General features: G+C 37.4%; 1 protein-coding gene across 2 annotated transcripts in view; it reads right to left on the bottom strand.

Moving 5' to 3' along the window:
* The window catches only part of EDIL3 (EGF like repeats and discoidin domains 3), a 399,438-nt gene that overhangs the window by 225,487 nt on the left and 161,937 nt on the right, over positions 1 to 12,014 (bottom strand). The gene's annotated exons all lie outside the window — the stretch shown is intronic.

Genomic DNA, 12,014 nt, shown 5'->3' on the forward strand with positions numbered 1-12,014 from the left:
CCCAACTTCCCTTATAAGCAGAGGAAATTTGGACACACCAAAGAGACATCAGTGACATGCACACCCAGAAAAAAAGGCCACGTGAGGACAAAGCAAGAAGTTGGCTGTCTACAACCCAAGGAGAAAGGCTTCAGGAGGAACCAAATCTGCTGACACCTTGATCTTGCCCTTGGAGACCTGTGAGGAAATGTATTTCTGTTGTTTAAGCCACCAGGCTGTGGAATTTGTTATGGCAACCCTAGCAAACAAACACATACCCTATTTCCAAAGAAGGTCCCAGTCTGAGATTCCTGGTAGACATGAATTTTGGAGAGGTACTCAAACCACTACAGTCCCCAAGTAGTTGTTTTCTTACAGCAATGGAGATGGTTAAGGAAACCAGAGCCCTCATTTATTGTTAGAGTTGGCTGGCAAGGCACTCAGATTCATCAACAATTAACACCTTAGCTAAAACTAATTTTACTTGGCTCTCATCACAAGATCAAGAGAACATTTTAAATTTGGAGCAGTGCCTAGGAAGAGTGCAGAAATGGCTACTTATGTGGCATCAAGGAGGATCTGGCACTACAAGATAGAATGAAGTACCAAAGAAAGAATTAAGATTTCTTGGGGCTGATCTTTACCCACTTAAAACTTTTGTCTAGAGTTGGGTTTGCCAATGGCAGTCTTTTTTTAGGTAGTCCATCAACATCTGAGAAAGTCTTTATATGAATTATTTCTATAAACACATATCATCATTTGTGTCACAACTGTTGATATGTCATCTTTTCCCAATAAATAAATATCTTATTGAACACTAATATGACTTTTTTTTAAGGATTTATTTATTTTGAGAAAGAGAGAGGGGGTGAGTGGGTGAGAGTGAAAGGCAGAGGGAGAGGGAGAGAATTTCAAGCAGAGTCCCAGCTGAGTGCAGAGCCCAATGTGGGGCTTGATTTCATGACCCTGAAATCATGACCTGAGCCAAAATCAAGAGTCAAATACTTAACCGACTGAGCCACCCAGTCACCCCATTAGTGTGACTTTTAAAAAATTAATTACAAACTATAGCAAAAGGATCTATCATTTTACAAAGGGATAACTATTGCTATTGCCACATTTTATCATGCAGCACAGCCTCTCATCCTTCCCCATGTCTATTCGTCCTGCACTACTGCTGAAGAAAGATTCCTAAGCCACCACCCACTTAATGGAAAGTCTCAACTTGGAATGTTTTATTAAGCAAATAGAAATCTGTCTCATTACTCTCCAGTCATAATGCACACACATTTTTTAATCCTCCAAAAATGCTATCTTGAAACACCTTTAGCTAACCAACAATATTTGCTGACTGATTGTATAGTTTTATCATTAACAGAGCAATACATACTGAACACAGACAAAAGACAATGTTGCCCTTTGATTTTCTTTCTAAAACAAAGGAAACTAAATCTGACATAAAATACCTATAAGTATTAGAGATCACAGATAGAAGCCTTAATGAATGCTGAATGAAATTGAATTATTATTGCTGAAGTTAGTAACATAAGACCTGGGTGTACTTTGAAGTATTGGGTCAACAGAATAAACACTCCTAAAGTCTAAGAGAAACATGGATATCAAAAGTATTGACCATTATTATAGTCAAATCATATTTTTTTTTCCAGATGGCCACTAGAATAAGAGTAATGATTTTCCTGTGAAAATTCCTATGAAATTTCAGAAACTGTAAATGCAATCCAAGTTAATTGATAAAACTAACATTCAAAATTTTTTTTATCAGTCTAAGGGGAAAAAGTCTCTTTCTGTTTCTAATAACCGTAAAAAGCCAGCTTTGGTTATCTCAGTGAAATTATACCAATTTTTCTCCAATTCCTTAAAAAGTCCTCTTTAACCAGGGAGCTGTTTCCAAACAGAACTCTGCAAATCACTTATTTAAGTGTATCTGTCCAACTCACATGCCACATCTTGCAAAATACAATTCAAGCTCAAGAATACACATCAGCAGGTGGTGCAAAATGGTAAGATATCATTCCAGGGGCGCCTGGGTGGCTCAGTTGGTTGGGCGACTGCCTTCGGCTCAGGTCATGATCCTGGAGTGCCTGGATCGAGTCCCGCATCAGGCTCCCTGCTCGGCAGGGAGTCTGCTTCGTCCTCTGACCCTATCCCCTCTCATGTGTTCTCTCTCTCTCATTCTCTCTCTCTCAAATAAATAAATAAAATCTTAAAAAAAAAAAGATATCATTCCAGTTTGCCATTAGCTATCCCTCTTCTACATATCAATAGGAAAAGGTATAGATTTAAGACAGAGCAGAGACCAATGTTCTCCATGTGTATTATTATAAGCAAATATTTGAGCCCAAGTTACAGAAGCATCAAGCAATCTCACTTTTCCACATGGGGTCTCTAAGCTACAAAATTTCCATGTTCTTCCTCAATCTTTCTTTGACAGCTCTCACATTTTTCAGGCTCTGACTGAACTTGCCACTTGTACTGTGTGTCTAATATCTCACTGGACATTGCTTCCTTCTCTGTTTCATAGGTCTCTTTTATCTCCCTAATGAGATTGTAAACTTATAAAATATAAGGAGTGGGGGTTCCTATAAACTACTTGTGCATAGAAATACCTTCTTATATTTTTGTGTCCCCAAAGACCCCGATAAAATGCTAGATACTTTGATGTTGCTTCATAAATGTATGATGATTGACCAAAAATTATTATTACTTTTAGGAATTAGCATATAATCCAAACTACTAATAATGATCTATTAAAAAAAACACCTCTAAAGTTTAGAGATTGGATGCATTTTCATCTGTAGCTCTTTTTCATCCACACTTAGCAGGCTTCAACAACTAATTTTAAGCCCGAGGCCAAGTCTAATTTACATTGTTGAAGGCTGTCACAATTTGTAAAATATCAGAGTGTGGATAATCTTATAATCACAAATTGGTGTTAAAAATAGGCTCAACAAAATAAAACAAAACACCAAACAGGTGCACCATTTCCACAAAACTACAGTTCTTTCTCTTGAAACCCAGAATAGTGGTTTTGATTTTTGAAGGTGGGGGAAAGGATTTCTATTTTCACTTTCGGAATCTACCCTCTGTGACTGCCATCCTAATCATGAAGCAGCAAGATCTCTATAGGAGAGGTTGCAGCTACACTCAAATGGGAAGGATGTCTACTCAGACTTCACAGCTGAGAATGCTGGAAGCACAGCTGGACAAGCGAGTTACTGCTTGGATTGCCTCCTCAGGTCTCGCGTGTGGCTTCTTTGTGGCAGACTTGAGAAGGCATAAAAAAAAGCAGACATGGATTCTGGCCAGCTGGCCATCTGTTCCTTCACCCACTGTGATAATTTGGTCTTGTAGAATTTTGTTAAGTGAGCATTAAGTAATGACCATGTCAAATAGAGTGCATAATGAATGCTTCTTAATCACTGGATAAAAGCTTAGGGGATGCTTGCCCAACACAGTAAAGGTCACCAACACAAACCAAGAATTAAAACAAGAGAAGAGGAATTAAAGAGATGCAAAACAGAAACAATTCACATCTTTTCCATTTTTACTTTTGATCATATTGAGTCAATGTCGAATAGATGATGGAGGTCTCATGAGGAAGCTAGGTAATATCATCACAGTTTCTACTATCTCATTATGCATATATCAACTTATATTGGTAAACTATGAAAGAATTTTAAAACATAAAAAAAACTGTGAGGGACTTGGTCATCCCGACCTGAACTGAAAACACTTACAGTTACATCCATTAATATCAAGCTTTTCCAAATAACTCCCCAGAATAGCATCAAGTAGTCACAGATTGGTCCAAATATTTTCTGTGTTATTTTTTTAAAGATCAATTGAAGTGTCCTATGCTAAGAAAACAGCCTTTCCCTCAGAGACAATTAATAATTGCAAAAGAATAAAATTTTTTAATCCCTCAAAAGGACATGTAATGATGTACTCAATGTGTTATTGGGACAGTCTCTGACTGCCTGGAAGTTGAGTCCATAAGTTTGGACCACAATTGCATAATCAATTTTACCTCCACTGTTCACAAAAAATGAACCAAAGTGCTTTACCTGGTTAAGTTACCAACCAATCATGTAAAAGAAGATACTTTCTATTCCTAGGATTCTGCTCATATGGTTCCCAGATTGGAATGCATTTCTACTCCCCACTGTTTCTTCCAAATCTCCCTTTCCTTCCAAGACAACCAAGTATCATATCCTCCACTAACTCTTCCCTATAACCTCTTCTGTTTCTCTTTAACAAATGTTCTATTACTCTCTATTACAGTCTTTGTTTCATTCATTCATTCATTCATTCATTCATCATTTGCATAATCATTAGGTTCATATTTAGAGCTCCTATTGTGTTCCAGACACAGTGCTAAGTACTAGAGTTATAATAGTGAGCAAAACAGATACTCCTTCCTTCTGCTTCGTATAACTTTGGTCAAGTGGAAGGACAGACACCAACAAAATCATCACATAAAGAAATGTAATTGTTTAATAAGTGATGAAGAAAAGGTATAGTGTATCCTGACAATCTATTAATAGGAGGTTCCCTGAGAAAGGGATGCATAAGCTAGGAGCTAAAAACCAAATAAAAGCTAAGGTTAAGAAGGAAATAATTCTCCCATTCATATCTCTGTGGAAGAAAAAGCAGGACAAGAATAAAGGTCTTTAAGAAAGCCAGTGTAGCTGGAGGAGACAGAGCAAAGACAGAGAGACAGACAGGGACCAGATCAGGCAGGTTGACAAAGGCCTTATACAAAACAAAAACAAAAACAAAACTGGATTTATGGGATACATTGATACATTTAAGCAAAAGGATAGTAGGACCAGAATTTCAATTTTAAAGACAAATTTGTGTGCTGTATGGACAGTACTTTGGAAAGAATCAACACAGATGAACACAGACAAATTAAGAGACATCCTTCTAGTGAAGTATGACAGGAAGCCTAGATTAGAGTGGTGGGCTGGTAGACATGGAAAGAAGCAGATGGATTTGAGAGAGAAGGGTCAAGGATGACTACTGTGTTTCTAGATTTCACATCTCGATGAATGCTGATTGTATTCCCTAAAGCAGAAATCCTAGAGGAGGGTCTAGATGGGAAGATAAGATCATGAGTCAGCTTTTGGATCTGTTATTGAAGAAGAGGAATCAAGGGGCACCTTGGTGGCTCAGTCTGTTAAATGTCTGACTTCAGATCAGGTCATGATCCTAGGGTCCTGGGATCAAGCCCCACATGAGCTCCCTGCTTGGCGGGGAGTCTACTTCTCCTTCTCCCTCTGCCCCTTCCCTCCATTTTTTTTTTCTCTCTCTCTCTCTCAAATAAATAAATAAAATCTTTAAAAAAAAAGAAAGAAAGAAGAGGTATCAAGAAGGCAGAAGAGAGTGTGGTCTGGATATATAAACATTAGTATCCATGGGTATAGGTGGAAATTAATGGTATGGATATAATTGCCTGTTGTAACCAGAGATAATACAGAAAATCCAGGACCAAGACTCAGAAATACTACCATTTAATGGCTGGATGGGGAATGCAATGTTCCAGAGAAAGCAGCAGCCAGAGACGTAGGAAAAAAAAATTAGCAGGAAAGTAAAATGATTGTGGTACTTAACATATTGCTTTGCATTATTAATAAACTGTTTGACATGTATGTGCTTTATCATTCTGAATAGATTTTAACGTCCCAGAAACATAGGATTTCTTTTATAACCCACTCTGTTTTTACATACCTCCTAGCACACTTGCTGGATGTCTGAAAAATGTTCACAACTTCATGGATTGAATATACTGGCAATGTATGTTAGGGAAATGTTCTCCCTTAAGTGACATTATAGTATACCAGAAGGATATTCTGGTTGACTTTTTTGCTTATCTAGGGAGTCACTTTCACATAACTAAAGAAAAACCTAAGTTGGAGAAACTGCCCATACTATTTGCTTCCACAAGAAGGTTTATTTGGCCTATAGGAGTAACTAGAGTTTCAGCAATCTCAATTCCTTTAGAACCTACAAGAGGAAAAGGAAAACAGAAAACACAAAAGGGTGATATGAAAATGAAGAAAGAGAAAAAGCATGTGTTGAGAAAATAATGTTTCCTAATTTACTGGAAGTCTTTTAGTTATTTTTCTGTTTTTCTATGATCTGTCTCTCCCCTGGTGCTACTCTCAATGTTGTACTGTCATTTTACTAACATTACAAGTCCTTTTATTGGACAGAATATCTAAAACTGATCCTTGTAAGATCATTCTGATGGGAGAACCTATTTGAAATTGCTTTACCATTAGGACAAAAAAAACCTCTACCAAGATTTGCCCATAGGGATAACAATGTGTGGGTGGAAAAAAACCAAAAAGCCACTTAGAAATGATAACAGCACACTTTACATAAAGTACTTGTCTGTATGCTTGTAGTAGACATGAAAATGGAGTAGGCAGTTAAATATTTGAGAAGTTAGGAAATCCACTTAAAATGTGTATAACAATTTATTGTCAATGCAAGCCCAATTAAAAATGTTGAGCTATTAAACACAATTCACTTTCTAACCCATGAGATAAAGTATTAAATGTATGCAGCACAGATTTGCATTACTATAAAAATCTTCATTTCTACTTTTCCAGCATTATGCATTTAAATTTGTAAATTCCATGTTACATTAATCACATGAATATAGATCGGCAATTTTTAGATGGAACTATGGTAATCACTGCATTCCCTATAAATGAAATCATTCCTGCTGACAATTTTGTGGTGAGTTTTGTGAAAGATTGACTATAGTTCATAAAATGGCAAGGCTTCCTTCCCAAAAGTTATTAGACATTTCAGTCCTCCTTGGCCTGATCAAAATAATAAAAAGATTAAATATTACACTTTAATATCACTGTCTTTGGACTCTGACACTGTACATAATACTACCTAGAATACGGTCATATAGTCATTAAAAGAAGTGGCAATACTCCAGGTTTGACTGCACTGTGATTTAATATTTATAATGTTTTTATGACCCAAATAAAATATGCTGATTAAAATGATCAGGATGTCACCATCTGGATGGACAAAAAAGCTGAGGTTCACAACTTCAACACAAAATGCCTGGAGCTATTTTTGCCTGTTACCCTTTCCTATTTCTAACACATTTTCTCTTAGATGAAATATTATAGGATAGAGAAATTATATGCAGTAGAGAAGACTTTAGTCAATAAATGAATAGCTTAAATAATTAATTAGGGGTTATTACCAACATGTTATTTAAATCTGGTAGGTCTGAAATGCAACTATATTAGGTCATTCTTTAAGATCAGTGTGCCGAGTATAAAAGATTTTCAGAGTAACTAATAATTTACTAGAAGTGACAGAATGTGTGGCTCCACTTGGTCAATACAGTAGAGGTTTTAGTGTGATTTTTCTTGCAAAAAGACTTTTAAAATATTTGTAAGTCTAATTGAAGTAGGTCATAAACAATGGAGTAGAGAGATTTATGATTGTTTATTTAGTACTAAAAAATCAGTTGTAAATATATAGACATGGTAATTTTCCAAGAAGTAGCTAAACAATGTCCTTATATCATTGTACAAATACACTACAGTACTTGGATAGGTAAGATATGTTGAATTCTAATGGAAAATTGGCAAGCAGCAAAACTGTCTCTAATTTGGGCATTCAAGGATAACCATATTGCTCAAGATTAAATATCTTCTGGATGTGGACTGAGGCTCACTCCTATAATACAGGAGGATTTTATTACCCTTGCTTTAAGATTTTTCTTGATAAGATCATTTTGACCATGCTCTAGTTCACAGAACTTAAGGACTCCAAATTTTCTTTGATCTATGTGACAGAAGGGAACATGAAATCTCCAGGAGAATCCAGCTCTTTCTGCAGGAGCTATCTTAATCCACTTCTGGGCCGAAAAGTGCAGTCTTTCGTTCACATGCTTGTGCTCATCAGGCCTCTCAATTTTCCTAACAGAATGTCATTCCTACTTTTGCCTATGCTGCCCCTTGGAGCATAAGGGTATACACGTTTTTACCTTGCATCTAACTCACTGGAAAATGCTGTTGTCTCTACCTCAAAATACTGAGTGGTCATAAATCCAGAGAACATGGATAAACACTCACAACAAATGATTTATGGATACTACATTGCAAAACAAATTAATTTAGGTCTACAAGGCCCCTGTTCTTGTACTGAACATGCCAGCCAGGCTTCCACTTCAGGAGCCTTGCACCAGCTATTCCCTCTACTTAAGAAGTTCTTCTGCTAGGGGCGCCTGGGTGGCTCAGTCGTTAAGCATCTGCCTTCGGCTCAGGTCATGATCCCAGGATCAGCGGGGAGTCTGCTTCTCCCTCTCACTCGCCCTCTGTGTTCTCCCTCTCTCTCAAACAAATAAATAAAAATCCTTAATAAAAAAAATGAAGTACTTCAGGGCGCCTGGGTGGCTTAGTCAGTTAAGCATCTGCCTTGGGCTCAGGTCATGATCCCAGGGTCCTGGGATCAAGCCCCGCATCTGGCTCCCTGCTCAGTAGGGGAGCCCGCTTCTCCCTCTGCCCCTCCCCCCCGCTCATGGACACGCTTTCTCTCTCTCTCTCTCTCTCATCTGTCTTTCAAATAAATAAAACCTTAAGAAAAAGAAATTCATCTGCTAACTTTTTCATCCCATCAAAACTTTGCTTAAAATTATCTCATAAAACCTTCGCCCAAAATGTTACCTTTTCCCTATTCAAAACTGCAAACCATACCCTTCAACTCCAAGTACCCCTATTTCTCTCTTCCTGAGATCTTGTTTCCTCAATAGTGTTTACAACCTTCTAATATTACTTACTTATTTACTTATTTATTTACTTACTTATCTATCTCAATCTATTTATTATCTATTGGTTTTGTTTATTGTCAGACACCCCCTACTAGAACGTAAGTTCCATAAGGACACAGAACTTTGTTTTGTTCACTTATATATCCCAAGTGCCTGGCAATGACGTATTCAGTATAACTTTGTGGATAGAATATGAATCTACATTTAAATGGCTAAGTTTTCCAAGTATTTGTTGGAGGATAGGACATTAAACTTACTAAATACTGATCAAAAGCTGGACTTATCCCTGTATTATGTCAGAATAGCATTTATCCATGTACTTAGGATCATTTTGACAAATACAGAAGTGCTTTTATAGGATTATATTTTGCTGTTATACCACTGACCTACATAAAAAGATTTTAGAAAAACTGCCTTGCTTTATTTATTATATGGACTTATGTTATCCAGGACCAAGGACAAATCTCTCTGAACTTGAGACCAAGAATAACTGTTTCTTAGGAGCAACAAGTCTATTTTATTCTTACGGAAAATTCAAACTTGAAACACTACTGAGTCTTCAGAAACTTATTAAACAGCTGCTATGTGCCAGGCACTGGATATTACAAATAATATCAAAATACAGCCAATGGTGTAAAAAATCTTATATGCCAATGAAGATTACAGACAAGTAAATAGAAAGCTTCAATATAATGAAATAAGTGCTAATGCATGCCAAATACATAGAGTTATGGGAGAATGTTGGAGGAATGCCTAACACAGTGGTGGGGACTCAGGTACAACATCCTGGAATAATTAACAACTAAAGCTGAGGTCTATAAGATGAATGGAAGCTGGCTGATAAGGAAGGTCCCTTATACAGCCTTCCAGTTATGGAATGAATAAGTCATGGGAATAAAAGGTACGGCACAGGGAATACGGTCAATGGTATTGTAATAGTATTGCATGGTAACGGATGGTAGCTACACTTGTGATAAGCCTAGCATAATGTATAAACTTGTGGAATCACTATGTTGTACACCTGAAACTAATGTAATTGTATGTCAACTATACTCAAATAAAAAAAAAAATCAATGGCTAATTTGTAGACCTGAAACAAATGCAATATAATTGCAATGTGAAGTGCAAGAAGGGTACTGGTAGGAGATGAAGTCAGAGGGATTAGCAGAGCCTGATTATGACAAGTCTCACAAGCCAGATTAGGGATTTAGACTTTATCCTGATGGTAATGGAAAGTCATTTAGTTGTTTTAAGCAAAGACTGACTGATCAGATGCACATAAAATGGATATGCAGGATTAGCTATTTGATGGAGTTATTAGGGGAAGGTTTCTATTTCCTCTACAAAGTATATCTCTGTCTCAATAATAGAATGGATGGTGGGAGGTGGTATGATAGGAAAGGCAGCAGAAGCACTTAAAATAGCATCTGGTGGGGCATAGGTGATATCTGAGTAGGCAATCAGGGGATCTGTAGGTAGTGTTGATGTTCAGTTGGTGTTGGAGACTAGGAAACCGTACTGGCACCAGTCTCTGCATGGTATGGCATTTCTTCTGTTGTGCTTAGTAAAGAGGGATGATGATACCATTAATCCAAGGTGAAAAGTTTTTCACTTGCATGCAGCTTGGAAAGACAAGGCAAAGACAAAATGTGTGCAAGAGAGTGGTTTTAATGATAGACCCTATGGCTTTGGCTGGTAAAGGGAGGGAGATCAGGCTTTAAGGAGCTGAAAGAGAAGAGTGGAGGGACACAGGGATCGGAGGTCTGAATTCAAAGAACAGAAGTAGTTTAAGAAACTAAATGAGTTATGGACCTGAAAAAAAAAAAAAGTAGGACTGTGATGGAGTCACGTGCGAAATGCATATATACATTTTGGATATATTTTATAAAATGTTAGAGAAGTGTAATCTTTAGGTTAACAACATACTGAGCCATTCTTGACATGATCATAATGCGTGAAGAAGAATTAGCAAGAAAGTAACCTTCTCTATAACAGTGTATCATTCAAGGTTATTAATGTCTTGTTCGCCCACCACCTAAAATCATCCGATGACAACCAGCAGTGAGCATCAGAAACTTTTGAAAACACTGTGTTAAGGCACAGGAAATGTCTGGGAAGAGCTGAGCATGTCATGGAATTTTTGTGCTATGACTGGGGCTCTTCAATTTCAAGAAAACGGTGCGCAGCAGGAATTTGGACCTGACCAAAGCAAGCTGAGCTGTATGAGAACATGAATTAGTTAAGATCACTAGCCAGAAAGGCTTCCAGTTTTTGTAGTCACTGAAGATACTAAGATGTCTAAGATGGAATGAGATTACCTGGCTATAAAGTTTCCAGAATAATTAATTCCCAACAGTGCCCTGATTCATAGGGAGACTCGGATCTCTGTAAAGAGCAAACTGCAACTTGAATTGATTTTGCTTTTGAAGGAGTCTTTCTTCTGGTAGGTAAAAATGAGATGGCTCAATGTGTTAAGATCTTTTATTCTGAAAACAGGCACAGCTCTTAAGGAAGACATTTAGAGCCAAATTCATGGCTTACTTCTACCGTACAAGCCTATGCTACAAGTGTGCAAACCATTTACACACAGACCTCACCCCTTAATTTCATGTTACTTTGACTGCTTTACCTTTTTTCCTCTGTCCTGTTTTCCTTTTCCAACCACATGCCACCAGAAAAACAATCATCCTCCCCCTTCTAATCACTTTTAGAAGGAGGATGGGAAATCCTTACACTGCATATATTGAAAGTTCAAACATCAGTGAAGGGAAGACAATGGCCTCCAAATGTGATCCAGCCCAAAGTGAGATCTCCTATGTTGGTGGATTTTTGCCTGGCAACGCTTTCTGATGAACTTGATCTCTTTTCCTACATTAGACCTCTGCTATTACTGGCAAGCATGAGATCAGCAATGGGAGAATTGAACAAGGGGGCAAATTTCAGAGCAAGAAAGAAAAGCACAGTGACTGAGACAGAGGACCAGAATTTGGAATGGAAGGCATCAATGAAGAGAAAATAAGGTGAAAGGCTCAATCTTCTGTTTCTTTTCTCCTTGATTAAAGAAACAGTCATATCAAGCACCAAATTTATTTATTTGTTGTGTCATTTTTATTTCTTCCAGGAAGCCACAAATCTCCAGTAAAATATTTGTAACAGGAAGCGTTTGTGTTGGTGGGACTGAAGAGACTTTAGCAGTGGGCAGTAA

Source organism: Neomonachus schauinslandi, chromosome 7 (assembly GCF_002201575.2).
Source record: "Neomonachus schauinslandi chromosome 7, ASM220157v2, whole genome shotgun sequence".
Taxonomy (NCBI): domain Eukaryota; kingdom Metazoa; phylum Chordata; class Mammalia; order Carnivora; family Phocidae; genus Neomonachus; species Neomonachus schauinslandi.